The following is a 16,157-nucleotide window of genomic DNA, read 5'->3' on the forward strand; positions in this document are numbered from 1 at the left end:
GTCTGTGGCCATTGTTTCCAGGAACAGTTTCCAGCGGAGAGAGGGGTCCGTCTCAGCGTGTGGTGAGGCGGTCACGTGAGGGTGAGGGATCTTCTGTGGCTAAAAGCTGGTATTTCCTGAGTAAAAGCTGGTTGAAAGTTTGATTAGAGATTTTACCAACTTGGGATTTGATCAACTTTATTATGCAAGGCAAGAAGAGACAGGCAAGGAGAATGATTATTATGGGGCCTGCAATGGGCCACAGCAAGGTGAGGAAGGGGTTTGTTAGTATTGAAGAGAATGGGTTGGAATTGGACGCAGAGTGGAGGCTGGAGGCAAGGTCAGTGTGTTTGGTAATGTCAGTTTCTACAATGCCGGATTCGTTGATGTAATAGCAGCACTCTTTCCGAAGGAAGACGCAGGTGCCGCCCTTCTCGGCTGTAAGCAGATCTAAGTCCCGCCGGTTTTGAAGGGTGACCTTAGCTAGCGAAGTGACCTGTCTTTGGAGAGAGGCCAGGGAATCGGCAGTGGATGTCAGGGCTCCCTCAAGTTTGGCGTTGAGATCTTTAATTGCCCATAGAGAGTGACCCAAGGCTCCTCCCAAAAACCCTGCCCCAATGGCTGAGGTGGTCAAAGAGATACCGACCATGATGGGAAGGAAAGCAGCCCTTTTTGTGCGCGAGGGCAAGGGAGGTTGGAGCTCAAGAAATTCTGCCATGCTGTAAAGTGTAAGCTGTGGGATTAGGGTGAGGAGAATGCAGGGTATATTGGAGTTGGGAGGCAGTGAGTTAAAAAGACTGCCATTGCACCAAAAAAAGTGACCTGGTTGCATAAAAGTCTTAGAGCTGGAGGTAGGGGTGTAGATAGAGAGACAGTGAAGTGCGCTGGAGGGGGAAGGGGTTGGGCCTACACAGTAGTGGATGGTGAGATCATTTGCGTATTCTGGTTCCCATAGGGGTATGTCTGCCAGGGGACGGAAGGGCTGTCCTTCTGCATGGAAGGAGTAATTGGAAATATTAAGGGGCACGGCGGCCAGCAGTGGGCGCTGTAGTGATGCGCACAGGAAACAATTGGCGGTGTTGAGGCTGTGGTTGAGAAAGATGGTGGTGTCTTGGATGAGCTGTAACCAAGAGTAGGAGCGGGGGTAAGAAGATGAAGAGGTGCCATCAAGAGTTTGGACAATAACTTTTCCGGAATGTCTGATGTCGGATGCAACTTGAGAGATCTGGGAATGAGAGGGAATGTACTCTCGAGAGATATGAAGGGTACCGTGGGGGGTCGAGGACCCCCCATAGTAAACTGAGGCTGTGACTCCAGTGGCCCATCGAGAGTTCCAGGGATCTGGGATTAATAAGGAGAATGAGCTGTTGGGATATTTTATGAAACGGTTGGAGGAGTAATACTGTGGGTACCAGGAGTTACCCATGTAGTGAATGGTGCAAGACCAGTAGGGACATCTCTGTAGGTGTCTGGCCATCGCCTGCAACAGGCTCGTTTTTGGTCATAGAGGAAGCAGAGATAGGGAGAATAAAGGTAGCTGCTAGTGAACACTTCGGTGGAGGGAGGAAAATGGAGGTATAAAGGCTCGGAGCAGCCTTTCAGAGGGCAGTCTGATGTGGCAATGAGGGCAGTAATTTTTGTTTGATGCTGTGTGTAAGTCTATCTGACTTTGAATCGCCATACAAAGGAGGCTGGGTTGGTGGGGAAGACAATAGGAATGAGGAAAAAAAGCGAGAGAGAGCGAGGGAGCAGTAAAGGAGGAAAAAGTCATGATTCGGGTATGGATGGCAAAGGGGGTGAACGGGATTTTGGAGGAAAGAGGACAGTAAGGTCAGGAGTCTGGAGGGAGGGAGAGTCTGTAAACTTTTGTAGGTTAAGAGATCCTTTAGGTGATGTGGGGACAGAATGGTAAGGGGCGCTCCGAATGTCAGTTTATGAGCTTCCTTCTGCAAGAGCTGTCCAGCAGCTAATGCCTGTAGTCAGGGGGCCCATCCCCGAACTGTGGGGTCTAATTGCTTGGAAAGATGAGCTACTGGGGCAAAGGATGGGCCATAATATTGGCCTAGGACTCCTAGAGCTTGACTGGACCTCTCATGAATGTATAATGAGAAGGGCTTCGACAAATCAGGAAGATGGAGAGCTGGGGCTTCCACAAGGGCTCCACGGAGCTTAATGAAGGAGTGTCAGGGTGAGGAGGATAATGGTTCTTCAGGGGGGCCCTTGCTGAGGTCGTATAGGGGTCTTGTCAACAGGAGAAGTTAGGGATCCACGCTCTAAAATACCCTGCCAGGCCTAGAAAGGAAAGGATTTCTGTCTTGGTTTTGGGAATGGGCAGGTCAGAGAGGAGCCGTTTTCTGTCTAAGATAATGGACTTTCTTTGTTGAGATAGAAGAAATCCGAGGTAAGTGACAGAAGGGGAAGAGATTTGAGCTTTGACAGGGGATACCCGGTAACCTCTGGAAGCTAGAAGGTTAAGGAGAGAGGCAGTGTCAAGTTGAGACTGTTCCCACGAGGGACTGCAGAGTAGAAGATCATCGACGTATTGTAATAAGGTGGACTCGGAGTGATCATGATGAAACTGTTTGAGGTCCTGAGCTAGGACCTATCCAAAAATATGGGGACTATCTCGGAAGCCTTGTGGCAAAACCGTCCAAGTGAGTTGTTCAGAATGTCTTGTGTATGGGTCCGTCCAGGTAAAGGTGAAAAAATATTGGGAGCAGTATTTACGGAGAAGTTTTGGTTTTATATCAGGCGTCAGGGAGAGGGTAGTTAGATGCTTGAGCAGGCATTCAAGAGGTGAACTTTCAGGGAGGGATGAGGAGGCTCCCATGGCTACAGGACAGAGAAGGAGACAAACGGGAAGACGAATGGAGACCCTCGGACTGGGAGCAGACTGCAAGGAGACCAAGGGCGTCCCTGATGATCCTTGGTGGTCTGTGGAAACTCGTATACGAGTCGGAATTTCTTAGGAAGTGTGGGTCGTCACCCAGACTTCTCTAAGAAGGCAGAGTGCCGGAGTCCGAGGTACCTAGTACTAGGAGTTTTCGGTGGAAGGAATTTACAGCGGAAGGAACGGAAGGAGGAGGTGGGGAGAAAGGGAGCATTCTCATCCGCAAAGGAGTCACCTCGTTTATGGCTGTTGGAGGAGGGGCCTGAGGGTCCGCCGCAGCCGTGAAGGCCTAAGGCGGGGAGAGTTCCCTCCTCGTCCCTGAGCGTCAGCGCCTTGCCGGACGATCACGGTCAATGGCGCTGCGATAGCTCGGGGAAGAGTGGCCCGCTCCAGGGGAAAACTTACCCAAAGGCCAGAGAGGAGTGGTGAGTGTGAGGAGCCAGCGCCGGAAAAAGAGGACGAGGGCAAGCTGCTGCTAGTGTTGGGGGGAAGGGGGAAGACAGGGCCCAGTTGGGGTGTCCCATCTCCCGGGTTTCGGCACCAATGAAAGGAAAGGAGCGACACACAGCAGCAATTCACCGGAGAATTCAGCTTTATTAGGGAAAGGTGCTGGGTTATATAGGAAGGGGCATGGGGTGATTGTGGTGTCACTTCTACGGGGCTGGTGGCTATTGGCTAGGTGCTGGGATTAGGGGGGCGAGGGGTGATTGGGCTTCAGGTGGCGCCGGCGGGAACTGAGGACCCGGAAGAGAAGCAGGAGGTTCGCCATCTTATGGGTGGGGACCCTTCAGTTAGCTTTTTATTTCTTTGCATATTTATGCCCCGTGGCTTCTATGCCCAGCATTTATCTTGAGGTATCTTTACCACTTGGAAGAATTATGATACTCGGTAAATTTGATATGAGGCACGAATTCTATTTAAGGGTTGTAATTAGGAAGGAAGAAGAAAAGCTATAGAAGTAGCAGGCGGCAGAAAACATGGGAAGATTGATTATTTCTTTGACATATCTTCTTGTAGAGTAACTTCAGCATGTATAGGTTTTAAGCTACTACTTAAATTGCGCACACACATTAACATAATAGGAGTATAGTTACATAACCAAAGCATACCTGTAATTACCAGCCATCTCCAGTGAAACCAAGAAAACCAGTTAGGCACCTTAGGCATTTGTGAAAACTTATCTATGATATGGTGGATATTGTCCAACTGAACTTGAACAGTCTGAGAGAAATCAGACAAATTAAAACAACCCATTCCTAGGGAATGTTCACATCCCTTATGTTCTTTTACCAGTAAATAGTCTGTAGTTGTAAGATTTTGGAGCACTACAATTTGCACTTCTCCTAATTCTTGATTGAGTTCCAACAGTATAGATCCAGTCAAATTTGTTGTTTTACTGTATGCACAGGCCAGCTTAGATATCTCCTTCCTCATTCCCATGGCAAGTCCAGGAACTGGTGGGATGAGTGCATCTACAGCTGTAGCAGTGCGTGGATCTTTGTTGGGGTTTTTTGATGATCATCTTCTGGCATGAGTCTTCCAGAGAGTGCTGATGTTGGAAGTTCTTTTTCATATCATATCTTAGTTCATTTACGGGGTAGCCAAATTAGGCTTTGATCCTCTGTATAAACACAAACAGACCCTTTGCCTACACTTTTATATGCCCTTTATACACTTGTGTAGAAATCATTGGAGGTTACCACACAGGAACTGCCCCCCTTTTTTTTTTTTGTATCACTAATCTACACTTACTTGATGAATAATATGTTTACTAGGCTCTCCCCTATACCAGGTCCCCCCATAAACCCCTTTACAGTCACTGTCCATCAGCATAGCAAAATGTTGTAGAATCACTATTTGCATTCTCTGTGTTGTACAGCCCTCCCTTTTCTCCTACACCCCATGCATGCTAATCTTAATAGCCCTCTACTTCTCCCCCCCTTATCCCTCCCTACCCACCCATCCTCCCCAGTCCCTTTCCCTTTGGTACCTGTTAGTCCATTCTTGAGTTCTGTGATTCTGTTGCTGTTTTGTTCCTTCAGTTTTTCCTTTGTTCTTATATTCCACAGATAAGTGAAATCATTTGGTATTTCTCTTTCTCCTCTTGGCTTGTTTCACTGAGCATAATACCCTCCAGCTCCATCCATGTTGCTGCAAATGGTTGGATTTGCCCTTTTCTTATGGCTGAGTAGTATTCCATTGTGTATATGTACCACATCTTCTTTATCCATTCATCTATTGATGGACATTTAGGTTGCTTCCAATTCTTGGCTATTGTAAATAGTGCTGCGATAAACATAGAGGTGCACTGATCTTTCTCATACTTGATTGCTGCATTCTTAGGGTAAATTCCTAGGAGTGCAATTCCTGGGTCAAATGGTAAGTCTGTTTTGAGCATTTTGATCTACCTCCATACTGCTTTCCACAATGGTTGAACTAACTTACATTCCCACCAGCAGTGTAGGAGGGTTCCCCTTTCTCCACAGCCTTGCCAACATTTGTTGTTTTTTGTCTTTTGGATGGCAGCCATCCTTACTGGTGTGAGGTGATACCTCATTGTAGTTTTAATTTGCATTTATCTGATAATTAGCGATGTGGAGCATCTTTTCATGTGTCTGTTGGCCATCAGTATTTCTTTTTTGGAGAACTGTCTGTTCAGTTCCTCTGCCCATTTTTTAATTGGGTTATTTGTTTTTTGTTTGTTGAGGCGTGTGAGCTCTTTATATATTCTGGACGTCAAGCCTTTATCGGATGTGTCATTTTCAAATATATTCTCCCATACTGTAGGGTTCCTTTTTGTTCTATTGATGGTGTCTTTTGCTGTACAGAAGCTTTTCAGCTTAATATAGTCTCACTTATTCATTTTTGGTGTTGTTTTCCTTGCCCGGGGAGATATGTTCAAGAAGAGGTCACTCATGTTTATGTCTAAGAGGTTTTTGCCTATGTTTTCTTCCAAGTTTAATGGTTTCATGACTTACATTCAGGTCTTTGATCCATTTTGAGTTTACTTTTGTATATGGGGTTAGACAATGGTCCAGTTTCATTCTCCTACATGTAGCTGTCCAGTTTTGCCAGCACCATCTGTTGAAGAGACTGTCATTTCACCATTTTATGTCCATGGCTCCTTTATCAAATATTAATTGACCATATATGTCTGGGTTAATGTCTGGATTCTCTAGTCTGTTCCACTGGTCTGTAGCTCTGCTCTTGTGCCAGTACCAAATTGTCTTGATTACTATGGCTTTGTAGTAGAGCTTGAAGTTGGGGAGTGAGATCCCCCGTACTTTATTCTTCTTTCTCAGGATTGCTTTGGCTATTTGGGGTCTTTGGTGTTTCCATATGAATTTTTGAATTATTTGTTCCAGTTCATTGAAGAATGTTGCTGGTAGTTTCATAGGGATTGCATCAAATCTGTATATTGCTTTGGGCAGGATGGCCATTTTGACGATATTAATTCTTCCTAGCCAGGAGCATGGGATGAGTTTCCATCTGTTACTGTCCCCTTTAATTTCTCTTAAGAGTGACTTGTAGTTTTCAGAGTATAAGTCTTTCACTTCCTTGGTTAGGTTTATTCCTAGGTATTTTATTTTTTTTGATGCAATTGTGAGTGGAGTTGTTTTCCTGATTTCTCTTTCTGTTGGTTCATTGTTAGTGTATAGGAAAGCCACAGATTTCTGTGTGTTGATTTTGTATCCTGCAACTTTGCTGTATTCCGATATCAGTTCTAGTAGTTTTGGGGTGGAGTCTTTAGGGTTTTTGATGTACAGTATCATGTCATCTTCAAATAGTGACAGTTTAACTTCTTCTTTACCAATCTGGATTCCTTGTATTTCTTTGTTTTGTCTGATTCCCGTGGCTAGGACCTCCAGTACTATGTTAAATAACAGTGGAGAGAGTGGGCATCCCTGTCTAGTTCCCGATCTCAGAGGAAATGCTTTCAGCTTCTCGCTGTTCAATATAATGTTGGCTGTGGGTTTGTCATATCTGGCCTTTGTTATGTTGAGGTACTTGCCCTCTATTCCCATTTTGCTGAGAGTTTTTAACATGAATGGATGTTGAACTTTGTCAAATGCTTTTTCAGCATCTATGGAGATGATCATGTGGTTTTTGTCTTTCTTTTTGTTGATGTGGTGGATGATGTTGATGGACTTTCGAATGTTGTACCATCCTTGCATCCCTGGGATGAATCCCACTTGGTCACGGTGTACGATCCTTTTGATGTATTTTTGAATTCGTTTTGCTAATATTTTGTTGAGTATTTTTGCATCTACGTTCATCAGGGATATTGGTCTGTAGTTTTCTTTTTTGGTGGTGTCTTTGCCTGGTTTTGGTATTAGGGTGATGTTAGCTTCATAGAATGAGTTTGGGAGTATCCCCTCCTCCTCTATTTTTTGGAAAACTCTAAGGAGAATGGGTATTTTGTCTTCCCTGTATGTCTGATAAAATTCCCAGGTAAATCCATCTGGCCCGGGGGTTTTGTTCTTTGGTAGTTTTTAATTACCGCTTCAATTTCATTGCTGGTAATTGGTCTGTTTAGATTTTCTGTTTCTTTCTGGGTCAATCGTGGAAGGTTGTATTTTTCTAGGAAGTTGTCCATTTCTCCTAGGTTTCCCAGCTTGTTAGCATATAGGTTTTCATAGTATTCTCTAATAATTCTTTGTGTTTCTGTGGGGTCCGTCGTGATTTTTCCTTTCTCATTTGTGATACTGTTGATTTGTGTTGACTCTCTTTTCTTCTTAATAAGTCTTGCTAGAGGCTTATCTATTTTTTTTTTATTTTCTCCAAGAACCAGCTCTTGGTTTCATTGATTTTTGCTATTGTTTTATTCTTCTCAATTTTATTTATTTCTTCTCTGATCTTTATTATGTCCCTCCTTCTGCTGACCTTAGGTCTCATTTGTTCTTCTTTTTCCAATTTCGCTATTTGTGACATTAGACCATTCATTTGGGATTTTTCTTCCTTTTTTAAATATGCTTGGATTGCTATATACTTTCCTCTTAAGACTGCTTTTGCTGCATCCCACAGAAGTTGGGGCTTAGTGTTTTTGTTGTCATTTTTTTCCATATATTGCTGGATCTCCATTTTGATTTGGTCATTGATCCATTGATTATTTCGGAGCGTGTTGTTAAGCCTCCATGTGTTTGTGAGCCTCTTTGCTTTCTTTGTACAGTTTATTTCTAGTTTTATGCCTTTGTGGTCTGAAAAGTTGGTTGGTAGGATTTCAATCTTTTGGAATTTTCTGAGGCTCTTTTTGTGGCCTAGTATGTGGTCTATTCTGGAGAATGTTCCATGTGCACTTGAGAAGAATGTATATCCTGTTGCTTTTGGATGTAGAGTTCTATAGATGTCTATTAGGTCCATCTGCTCTGCTGTGTTGTTCAGTGCTTCCGTGTTCTTACTTCTTTTCTGCCCAGTGGATCTATCCTTTGGGTTTAGTGGTGTTTTGAGGTCTCCTAGAATGAATGCATTGCAGTCTATTTCCCCCTTTAGTTCTGTTAGTATTTGTTTCACATATACTGGTGCTCCTGTGTTGGTTGCATATATATTTAGAATGGTTATATCCTCCTGTTGGACTGAGCCCTTTATCATTATGTAGTGTCCTTCTTTATCTCTTGTTACTTTCTTTGTTTTGAAGTCTATTTTGTCTGATATTAATACTGCAACCCCTGCTTTCTTCTCGCTGTTGTTTGCCTGAAATATGTTTTTCCATCCCTTGACTTTTAGTCTGTACATGTCTTTGGGTTTGAGGTGAGTTTCTTGTAAGCAGCATATAGATGGGTCTTGCTTTTTTATCCATTGTATTACTCTGTGCCTTTTGATTGGTGCATTCAGCCCATTAACATTTAGGGTGACTATTGAAAGATATGTACTTATTGCCATTGCAGGCTTTAAATTCGTGGTTACCAAAGGTTCAAGGTTAGCCTCTTTAGTATCTTACTGCCTAACTTAGCTCGCTTATTGAGCTGTTATATACACTGTCTGGAGATTCTTTTCTTCTCTCCCTTCTTATTCCTCCTCCTCGATTCTTCATATGTTGGTTGTTTTGTGCTGTGCTCTTTCTAGGAGTGCTTCCATCTAGAGCAGTCCCTGTAAGATGTTCTGTAGAGGTGGTTTGTGGGAAGCAAATTCCCTCAGCTGTTGTTTGTCTTGGAATTGTTTAATTCCACCTTCATATTTGAATGATAGTCGTGCTGGATACAGTATCCTTGGTTCAAGGCCCTTCTGTTTCATTGTATTAAATATATCATGCCATTCTCTTCTGGCCTGTAGGGTTTCTGTCGAGAAGTCTGATGTTAGCCTGATGGGTTTTCCTTTATAGGTGACCTTTTTCTCTCTAGCTGCCTTTAAAACTCTTTCTTTGTCCTTGATCTTTGCCATTTTAATTATTATGTGTCTTGGTGTTTTCCTCCTTAGATCCTTTCTGTTGGGGGTTCTGTGTATTTCCGTGGTCTGTTCAATTATTTCCTCCCCCGGTTTGGGGAAGTTTTCAGCAATTATTTCTTCTAAGATACTTTCCATCTCTTTTCCTCTCTCTTCTTCTTCTGGAACCCCTATAATACAGATATTGTTCCCTTTGGATTGGTCACACAGTTCTCTTAACATTGTTTCATTCCTGGATATCCTTTTATCTCTCTGTATGTCAGCTTCTATGCATTCCTGTTCTCTGGTTTCAATTCCATCAAAGGCCTCTTGCATCCTATCCATTCTGCTTATAAACCCTTCCAGAGTTTGTTTCATTTCTGCGATCTCCTTTCTGGCATCTGTGATCTCCCTCCGGACTTCATCCCATTTCTCTTGCATATTTCTCTGCATCTCTGTCAGCATGTTTATGATTCTTATTTTGAGTTCTTTGTCAGGAAGACTGGTTAGGTCTGTCTTCTTCTCTGGTGTTTTCTCTGTGATCTTTGTCTGCCTGTAGCTTTGCCTTTTCATGGCGATAGGAATAGTTTGCAGAGCTGGGACGAGTGACAGCTGGAAGAACTTCCCTTCTTGTTGGTTTGTGGCCCTCCTCTCCAAGGAGAACAGCGACCTCTAGTGGCTTGTGCTGGGCAGCTGCGCACAGACAGGGCTTCTGCTTCCTGCCCGGCTGCTATGGAGTTTATCTCTGCTGTTGCTGTGGGTGTGGCCTGGTTCGGGCCTCTGCTGCAAAGTGGTGGAGTCGCGTTGGAGGGGGAGCGGCCTGGAGGCTATTTATCTCCGTAAGGGGCCTCCCTGCTCCCTGCAGCCCAGGGGTTAGGGTGCCCAGAGATCCCCGAATTCCCTACCTCTGGATTAAGTGTCCCACCCTGCCCCTTTAAGACTTCCAAAAAGCACCCGCCAAAACAAAACAACGACCACAAAAAAATTAAAATAAAGGTGGCCACTCGTTTTTCTTTATTCTCCGGTGCCAGCCTCAGGCATCTGCTCACCGGTCTTGCTGCCCTGTTTCCCTAGTATTGGGGTCCCTATCCCTTTAAGACTTCCAAAAAGTGCTTGCCAAAACAAAACAGCAAAAAAAAAAAAAAAAAATGTTCGCTCGCTTTTCTGGTGTCCTCTGGCACCAGACCACTGGTGCCCGCTCACTGTTCTTGCTGCCGTTTTCCTAGTATCCAGGGCCCTGCACTCTGGCCCGGATGGCTGGCGCTGGGTGTTCGGCAGTCTTGGGCTCCGTCTCCCTCCCGCTCTGCCTATTCTTCTCCCTCCAGGTGTTGGGGGGATGGGTGCTCGGCTCCCGCCAGGCCGGGGCTTGTATCTTACCCCTTTCGCGAGGCGCTGGGTTTTCTCAGGTGCGGATGTGTTCTGGATATTGTCCTGTGTCTTCTGGTCTTTATTCTAGGAAGAGTTGTCTTTGTTATATTTTCATAGATATATGTGGTTTTGGGATGAGATTTCTGCTGCTCTACTCACGCCACCATCTTCCGCCCCTCTCTTGTCCATTATTTCTAGGTTGTCTAATTTATTGGCATATAAATTTTCATAGAATTATCTAATAATTCTTTATATTTCTACCATAGCTGTTGTGGCTATTACTTCTTCATTTCTGATTTTGTTTGTATCCTCTCTCTTTTTTTCTTGCTAAGTGTGGCTAGAGGTCTTTCTATTTTTTTTGACTTCTCAAAGAACCAGCTCTTGGTTTCACTCATTTTTTTCTATAGTGTTATTCTTCCTTCTACTAACTTTGGGTTTCATTTGTTTTTCTTTTTATAGTTTCCTTAATTGTGAGTTTAGGCTTCATTTGGAGTTTTTCTTGTTTCCTCAGATAGGCCTATATTGCTATGTACTTCCCTCTTAGAAGCACTTTTGTGGTGTTCCACAGATTTTGAGCTGTTGAGTTTTTGTTTTCATTTATTCCATGTATTGCTTGATTTCTGTTTTGATTTGTTCGTTGATTTATTGGTTATGTAGAAGCATGTTGTTTAGCCTCCATGTGTTTGTTTTTTGTTCTGTGTAATTTACTGCCATTTCATATTGTGGTCTGAGAAGTTGCTTGATACAATTTCAGTCTTTTTTAAATTTATTGAGTCTCTTTTTGTGGCCCAGTATGTGATCTGTTCTAGAGAATATCCCATGCACACTTGAGAAAAATGTGTATCCTGCTGCTTTTGAGTGGAATTTTCTGTAGATATCAGTGAGGTCCATTTGATCTAATGTGTTATTCAGTGCCTGTTTCCTTATTTATTTTCTGTCTGACCGATCTGTTTATTGATGTCAGTGGTATGTTAACATCTCTGAATATGAATGAGTTGCAGTTTATTTTCCCCTCTAATTCTGTTAGTATTTGTTTTACATATTTAGGTGCTCCTATGTTGGGAGCACATATATTTATAATGGTTATATCCTCTTGTTGAACTGACCCCTTTAGCATTATGTAATATCCTCCTTTATTTCTTGGTACTTTCTTTGCTTCGAAATCACTTTTGTCTGATATAAGTACTGCTACTCCTGCTCTTTTCTCCCTATTATTTGCATGAAATATTTTTTTCCATCCCTTCACTTCTAGTCTGTGTAGCTCTTTGGGTCTGAAATGAGTCTCTTGTAGGCAACATATGGATGAGTCTTGTTTCTTTATCCGTTCTGCAACTTTGTGTCTTTTGATTGGTGCATTCAGTTCATTTACATTTAAGGTAATTATTGATAGCTGTGTACTTTTTGCCATTTTTTTCATTGTTTTCTGGTTGTTTTTGTAGTTCCTCTCTATTCTTGCCTTCTACCCTTCTGTTGTTTTATGAAGGTTTCTTTGGCATTGTGATTGGATTTTTCTTTTTTTTTTTTTGTATCTATTACAGGTTTCAGGTTTGTGGTTACCATAAGGTTCACAGATAGCTTCCTAACTGTATAACAGTCTATATTAAGTTGCTGATTGCTCTGTTTCAAACACAATCTAAAACAACTACTTTTTTCTTCTTCTTCCTCCTCCATACTTTATTAGATACCATAATCTCCATTTTTTCATGTAGGCCTGGACTGATTCTGTGTATAGTTGGTTTTACTACTTTCATTTCATTTTGTTTTGTTTGAATTTCATACTACTTGGTAAGTAATTGGTCCACTACCTTTACTGTGGGTTTATTTTCACTGGTGAAAACTATTTAGCCTTAGGAACTCTGCAAATGCTCACTCAGTCCATGTGCTTTCTACCACTTAGCATTCACATAATTGAGAACTTTACTTGGGTCAGATTGAAAAGTAGAAATAGATGCCACATATCTTTGCTATGCTCCTGTTTAAATATATCAGTAGGAAATTTAAGTTGAGTCACTTCTCTCTTCAGCTGGTAGCCAGTCAGATGATACTACTTGAGGAGTATAGTAAATGCCACAATATGTTGTCTAAAAACTGCTTAATGATGAAGACAACTTTGCACTGTGTTTTCCTTACCTCAGAAGTAGATATTGTCCAGTTGGAGGCTTAGGGAGCCAAACTTCATAAAGGCTTGGGAAATCTAAAATTATTCTTTTTCTGGTGTGGTCAGATCACTTGGGTGTTCTGGAATGTGATCCATGGTACTTTCTTTGTTATACTATTTCTGACTTAGTTTTGTCTAAATGGGTGTGAAACTTAAATGCTTTATTTATGAGAGAGAATAATGATACCACCAACTTAACATCTGGATAGCTCTGGATGATTAGCAGGGCCCTGCCATGTACATTCAAATGTCAGCATCTGTTATCCATGTTAAAAATGGAGAATGAAGTCCAGAGAGAACGTGTTACTTTAGAATCTCATGTCGTACCCGATCCTGGTGACCATCATGGAGTCATTGGACTTGACCTTTCATTGTGTGAATTTATTCATTAATAATAAGATACCATATCCCTCCCTGTAAACAAAATGTCACAGAGGAGAATGTAATATGTTTTATTGCTCAGAGGAAACTAATAAGGTCCAACCCCTGGTAGCTTAAAATTGGAGAAGGACATTTCAGTACATCAAGTTTTATGCAAAAGGTTTTCAAAGCTTTTCTAAGTAGTAGTATTGAGTATAATAGCATTTCTTAATTGCTCTTAAGTTTCTTACTGTATGTGCATTTCGTAAGCACAACAGTCCAGATCTTGTCAAAATTACTGTGCTTTCTTAACTACAGAGTGCTTTCATTCATATTTTAATGTTTAGGGAAACCGTGTAAGTCTTAAAGCCAAGCTGTACATTTTATGTAGTGGTGTTTATCTAGGTTTAATAAATAAATCATGCGTTTTACTATCAACAGTTAATCAGGAGTGAGGAAATATACTTAGGAACTCTGAATGGTGGGTCTCAAACCATGACAGGTTTTATGAGACAGTCCCTTTTAAAATTTAGTTAGGGAGTTCTGTGCCCTTAGAACTTAGCTATACCTAAGTAGTATCAAGTTTTAATGTGAATTTTTCAAATGCATAAACTTTGGGGGCCAAGAGGGCTAGCACCATCTTAGCATTCATTTGCTGATCTTCCACATCGTGGGCTCTGTTAGACCGTCTTGTGGAGTGGATGCACTGATGACTGCTTGAGTCAAGCCTAATGGAGCCTTGCTGGATGGGGTGGTGTAATTAATCATCACAGCTATGGAGCAGACAGATCAATTATTTGGCAAGCTGAGAGGACTCAAAGTGGTTTGCATTCTGTTCTGTCCTTTCAGAAAGTTGACAAATGGGCATTTAAGCTATGAAAAGATGGTGCCTGTTTACCATATGACCTTTTTCATATAAGTAAAGCAAGAACAAGAATCTCAAGTGATTAATTTTTTTAAGTAAAAATGTTGTGGATTATTAAATTACTATATTTAAGTGGTCCACTATGGTGTACTAATAGTCTTTCTGTGCCTTTTTGAAAATCGTGAACGTTGACAAATTTTGTTTAGAACACAAAGCTGGCAAAAATAAGACAGAAAATAAATGTTTAGTAGGAAACAAATTTTAACGTTTGAATAGGTATAGCCCATAAGAGGATGTGAAGGGAGGGAGGAAACCAAACTGGTATTACTATACAAAGAACTATTAAGAGGGTTTTTTTTTAAAACATAAAAGAGGAAATAGCTATGATATTTTGTTGCAAATGAATAGCCTATGAGGATGAACTCTAAAATATATGTTTCGGAAAACCAAGCAATTTTAGCAGCCTTTTAGGACAGCCTTTAGCCTGCCTGTAAAGTAGAGCTGAGTAGAGCCAAACAGCCAGATTAGATGGCCTCCCGGCACTCTTCCCTGTAATTATTAGTAATGGGGCCCTGCTGCTGTTGTTAGAACCAGGTGTCCAGAGCTGGGCTGGTGATTCAGTGCAGCAGCAAATGGGAAGAAGAGAATTGGCAACTTGGACTACAGCAGCTGGTGTTTATTTTTTGAAATATCTAGGTGCACACGTGGGAATTGATGGGTGCATAGTTGAAGCCCTTCGTTTGCTCCTGTCCCCAGGCCCTAGGTCATCAGGCCAGTGCTGGCAGCGGCCACGTGGCCACGCTGGCTCTTTCCCACCTTGCACACCAACTGAAAACCTGTCTGCTGCCTCGCTGTCCTAAGAGGCAATCTGGGTTGTCATTCTTGGAATCCCTCCAGTCCTGGCTCCCAATGTTATCACTGTCGTCATTTATTTTTTCTGATGTAGCTCTTGTGAAAATTTTGTCTGGTAAGCTGTATAAAACAAGTAGTACGTTGCCCCGTTAAAACAATTTTTAACCAGGTACATATAATAACTGGTTAGCAGGAAAGGTGGCTGTGGTGATAATTGCAGTGAGCTGGTAACATTTCAGTTCAAAGCAAAGGATTAACCTTTGCTTCAGTTAATATGTTCTGTCCTATTACCCGCAATCTGTTTTTCAGTAGCCTTTTTTTTTCCTTCAGTATTTGAAATACCTTAAGTCTCCTATTGTTACCTTTCTAGGTCCTTAAGGAGCCTGGACCACAAATTGAAACTCTGCCAATTGGCTTGACTTTTGCACCCCTGGGTTTTCAGCCAGGTGTGCTCGATGCATGTCAGAGTCATCTTGTTTGGGATTCACATATGGAACACTTCCCTTGAGCACCTTATTTTAGAGTTCCCGATATCCTTTTCCTTGTTGAGAAACTGTTTTAATAGTTTTATTTTTGGGGTTCACAAAGTGCTTCATGTTACTGGAGAGGCTTGGCTGCAGATTTATTTAACTCGTGCTGAGAGTTTTTTTTTTTAGCAGGGTTTTGACCCTTGGGCAAACATTTATCTTGTAAAAATTTCTATCATCTGCTGACTATGGGTGAGAAGAACTTAAAAACATCTTGAGATGTCTACTAACCTGTCAAGGTGGAGGAAGGCATTGATTAGTCAGGAACATAGAATTAACTTCTTTAATGATACTATTTTTATTTCTTACTGCAGAATTGATATGTGTTCATTGTAGGCATGTTCACATTCTCATAAGTACTATAAATGTAAAAATTACCAATAAATTCTGTCACTCATAATTAGCTTCAATTGATCATTTGTGTGTATTGCTAAGTACATGTGCATTTATTTGTGAAACGGGATAATTCTCCATACTGATTAGTAGTTTTTCACAGCAAATGGAGTGACTGTCCCTTGTGAACAAATACTGTACTCTGTCATTTTTAATAGCTGCATTGTATGGCTTTAACCTTTTTTTTAGTTGTTTTGTGGTAACCAATCTTTTACTACTAAAAACATTCCTGGGATGAATATCCTTGTAGATGAATGTTTGTTAAGCCATAATTTGAAAAGTGACATTTTTCTGGGAAAAATGTTCAGAATGGACTTTGCCACTATTTCTAGTTATATTATTTAATAGTTTGAAAAGATTGATGTTTAGGCTGAAAATTGTTTTGAGAAATGTTAGTTATGTACT

This window comes from Manis pentadactyla, chromosome 10, assembly GCF_030020395.1.
Source record: "Manis pentadactyla isolate mManPen7 chromosome 10, mManPen7.hap1, whole genome shotgun sequence".
NCBI lineage: Eukaryota > Metazoa > Chordata > Mammalia > Pholidota > Manidae > Manis > Manis pentadactyla.